We start from the raw sequence: 4832 nt of genomic DNA on the forward strand, positions 1-4832 counted from the left end.
AAAAAAAAAAAAAAAAAAAAAAAAAAGACCTCTAGCATGATCCCCACAACACTGCCAAGAATTTCTAGATGGTTTTTGAAGGAATCAGAAACACGATCTACCTTCTCACCCTACCAGACAGGAGTATTCACCCTAGACGACTCTGTCACGGAAAACCAAACCCCATTCTTACACCATATGCTAGAATACTCCCTTCTTATCCATTTATGGGAGGCAAAGTGAAGGCTGTGTGTCTGTGAGGCTGTGTCAATGCTTCCTCCCGAGGTCCAACGGGGTTGGGCCAGCGTGCCAGTGAGAAGTAGGTAGGAAACTTAGCTCATTTAGTTAAAAAAAAAAAAAAATCCATACTACCCATGCATGGTGGTGCACACTTTCAATCCCAGCAGAGGCAGGAGGATATCTGTGAGTTCCAGGTCAGACTGGTCTATACAGTGAGTTCCGGGACCTTGGGGCTGCATCAGAGACCTTGTCTCACGAAAACAAAGTCTCTGAGATCACGCAGGCTAGCCAAGGAGTATGACAAGGAAGGGATGTGTGACTATGAGATTAATCTCAGCTGCTGCAGCTGCCGGGGGCTTAAGCAGCTGTCCCTGAGGCAGCTGCAGCCTTCAGCTCAGGCCTGCCTGTTAGCGGGGCAGCTCTGTCTCTTAGCCGGTGGACATCAGCACCAAGGAAGCCAAGGCTCTCCTCTAGAGCCACTTCAAAGCAATGGAGAACAGTAGAGAAAGTGTCCCCACTTCTGAAGACTTTTATTTGCACAACTGTGTACTTAGGCTTTGGGGCCCAATGGAGATAGGTTAAGAGGCAGTTTGGACTTGGGTTTCCAAAGAAGCAATGCCGGGACGGGACTCAGAAGTATCAGCCTGAATCCCGCTCTGGTCTCAGTCCAGCCTGGCGTCCTCACTCCCCTGCGGTGTCCCACCACCTGTTTCCATAGCACACAGCACGAGAGTGGGAACATTTCCTACGAGTGGCTGAAGTGGGACATTCACATGAGAAAATCTTTGTAGAGATGAAGAGAACCTAAAAGCTGGGTCTGATGCCAGTTTCTAATTTAGTTGAATGTAATGGGTGTTTGCCCGCAAGTATGTCTGTGTACCGCTTACATGCCTGGTGAAACTGGGGGCCAGAAGATGTCAGATCCCCTGGAACTAAATTTACAGGCAATTGTGAGGCACCATGTGGGTGCTGGGAATCCAGAAGAATCCTCTACAAGAGCAACAAATTCTGTTAGCCACTGAGCCATCTTTCCAGCCCCCAGATTCTAATTTATTTGCTTGTTTTTCAAGACACGTTTTTTCTGTTTTTCTGTGTAGCCCTGGCTGTCCTGGATTAAGGGTATACACCACCATACCTGGCTCATGGCTTTTCTTTCCATATATAGCTGCCTTAGTTTCCCCACCTGAGAGGAAAGCTCCTCTAATAAGCACAGTCCACAAAAATATAGTTAGAGATCTGGACAGCAGGATTCTTAATCAAAAATGCTCACTTTCACAGGGTTTCTCTGTGTAGCCCTGGCTGTCCTGGAACTCACTCTGTAGACCAGGCTGGCCTCGAACTCAGAAATCTGCCTATCTCTGCCTCTCAAGTGCTGGGATTAAAGGCATGCACCACCACTGCCTGGCTCTTTTTTCTTTTCTTTGATGATTTGGGGCAGGAGTGGTCTGGAGAGATGGCTCAGAGGCTAAGAGCACTGGCTGTTCTTCCAGAGAACCAGGGCTCAGTTCTCAGCACCCACATGGTGGCTCACAACTGTCTGTAACTCCTCCTCCAGGGAGACGTACACACAAGCATCAAAACACCAATGAACTAAATAAAATAAAATACAAGTAAATTATATAAAAGAGAGATGATAATTTTCATAAATATTTTTTATTTTGTTTAAAGGTTTTACTTTACTTTAAGTTTTTTTTTTTTAAAGATTTATTTATAAATAAGGACACTGTAGCCGGGCAGTGGTGGCGCACACCTTTAATCCTTGCACTTGGGAGGCAGAGGCAAGTGGATTTCTGAGTTTGAGGCCAGCCTGGTCTACAAAGTGAGTTCCAGGACAGCCAGAGCTACACAGAGAAACCCTGTCTCGAAAAACCAAAAATAAAAATAAAAATAAAAATAAAAATAAAAATAAAAAAATAAGCGCACTATAGCTGTCTTTAGACGCACCAGAAGAGGGCATCAGATCTCATTACGGGTGGTTGTGAGCCACCATGTAGTTGCTGGGATTTGAACTCAGGACCTTCGGGAGAGCACTCGGTGGTGCTCTTACCCACTGAACCATCTCATCAGCCCTTTACTTTAAGTTTTAATTGTGTGTGTGTGCGTGTGTGTGCGTGTGTGTGTGTGTGTGTGTGTGTGTGTGTGTGTGTGTACATGGATGCAGTGCCTGCAGAGGCCAGAAGAGGGCACTAGACATTTGGATCCCCTGAAGCTGGAGTTCCAAGTAGTTGTTAGCAGCCCCTATGTGGTCCCTGGAAGTCAAACTCTGGTCTTCTGGAAGAATAGTAGATGCTGAGGTCAGAGATCGCTTTAAAAGTCACAGGGTAGCCAAAGCTGACCCAGAGCTCTGATCCCAGCTTCTGTCTTCTGAGTACATGATTGTGGGCATGGGTCACTACCCAGCAAGAGAGGATTATCTTTATTGAGTAAAGTCTTTGCCTTAGCTCTGGTCTCTTCCTGAAGGTTGGAAGCCTCAACTTCTTCTTAGACTGCTGTAGTCAAACATCATAGACATGTGCTAGCTCATGTCTGTATTCCTAAAGCTAAAGAGGCACAATTGGGTGAGATTGAGGTCTGCCTAGTTTACAGAGTGAGCACCAGGCTGGCCTGGGCTGCAGGATGAGACCCTCCCTAACAGTAATAATAGTTATAGTAATAATAATAATGGTATATCATTATTTTGTTATAATACTAGAGGTTGGGAGTTGAGCATCAATGTTCTTCCCAATTCAGATCCTGGTAAGGGTTCTAGACAGAGCCTTCCCATATGTTTTCACATGTGTTTCTTCCTGGAGACAGGGGAGGGGCAGAGGCCTGGCTCCGTGCCTAAGGGCATTTGCTGCTTTTACACAGAACCTGGATTTGGTTCCTAGCCCTGACACAGCAGCTCTCAAACTTCAGTTTAAAGGAAATGATGCTTCTTCTGGACTATAGAAGAACTACACTCACTTGGTATGCTTTCATGCACATGCATGCCGTCAAAACACTCCTGCACATAAACTAAAAATAAATAAAGCCGGGCAGTGGTGGCACACGCCTTTAATCCCAGCACTTGGGAGGCAGAGGCAGGCGGATTTCTGAGTTTGAGGCCAGCTTGGTCTACAGGACAGCCAGGGCTACACAGAGAAACCCTGTCTTGAAAAACAAACAAACAAACAAAAAAACAAAAAAACAAAACCCACTAACAACAAATGTTTAAAAGATGTATGAGAGGCAGGATTTTTTATTTTTATTATTATTATTTTTTTTTTGTGGAGAGCTGCGAACCGCCACACCTCAAAGATGGCGCTGGCTGCCGCCCCCCGCCAGTCTGATGGCGAGCACTCTTGAAGTAAACAACTCCTTATTTGGTTATGGGCTGAGTCAACTGGCTTGCTTCCGCTATGTGGGCCTGTTAGATAGCACCACGTGGCTTTACCTGGGTGGCTAACCATACAGTATTTAACCTGTGGGTTGGCTTTCCTCGGGGTCAGAAGATTGTTCAAAGGTTCCTGAATAAACCGCAGGAGAAGAGCCCGAGAGTGTGTTGCGTCATTCTTGCTGGTCGAGGGTGGTCGCGACATTTTTTTTTTTGGTTTTTCAAGACAGGGTTTCTCTGTGTAGCCCTGGCTGTCCTGGAACTCACTCTGCAGACCAGGCTGGCCTCGAACTCAGAAATCTGCCTGCCTCTGCCTCTTAAGTGCTGGGATTAAAGGCGTGCTCCCCCACCACCCGGCGATATGTCTTCTTTTAATAGGACTAGTCCTATAGCTCTGGGACACCAAGCATACCCTAACCTCAGTTAACTTTTTGGCTTGATGTTTGTTTGTTTGTTTTTCAGACAGGGTATGATGGAGGTCAAGATGGCCTCCAAGGAGGACCTTAGATTTCTGCCTGTCTCCCAAGCGCTGGGATTACAGGAATGAACCTCCACTCCTGCACTTTTTTTTTTAAAAGACAGGATCTTTTGTCTTAATATGGTGGCCTTGACTTCACTATGTAGAGCAGGCTGGCCTTGAATTCACATTGGTCTGTCTGCTCATGACCAGCTTTTTAAAATTTGGAGCAGGCTCTCATTCTATAGGCCAGGGGTGGCCTGGAACTCACTGTGTAATCAATCAGACTGCAATCCCCTCTCTCAACTTGCTGAACACTGATTGCAGCTTCGAGCCACTAACCCATCTCTGTTAACCTTAATTACTTCTTTTGAAGCCCTATATGTTCAGCACATTGCAGAGCTATGTCCAAAAAGAACTGTGCTGCTGGGACTCAGACCCAGAGCTTGGCCCACGCTAGGCATGTGCTCTACCACTGAAATCCGTCCTTGTCTCTCTTACCCTTTCTTTACTGGTTTACTAGTCAGCCAGAAACCTGAACAATATGTATTTCTTTTCTCTCTTTCTCTCTTTCTCTCTCTCTTTCTCTCTTTTTAAAAAGATTTATTTATTTCATGTATGTGAGTACACTGTAGCTGTCTTCAGACACACCAGAAGAGGGCATCAGATCCCATTTCAGATGGTTGTGAGCCACCATGTGGTTGCTGGGAATTGAATTCAGGATCTCTGGAAGAGCAGCAAAATGAATCTCAAAATAAATAAATTAACAAACATAAATAAATCCAAATGTGTCATGTTTCG

This window comes from Mastomys coucha, unplaced genomic scaffold (assembly GCF_008632895.1).
Source record: "Mastomys coucha isolate ucsf_1 unplaced genomic scaffold, UCSF_Mcou_1 pScaffold11, whole genome shotgun sequence".
Taxonomy (NCBI): domain Eukaryota; kingdom Metazoa; phylum Chordata; class Mammalia; order Rodentia; family Muridae; genus Mastomys; species Mastomys coucha.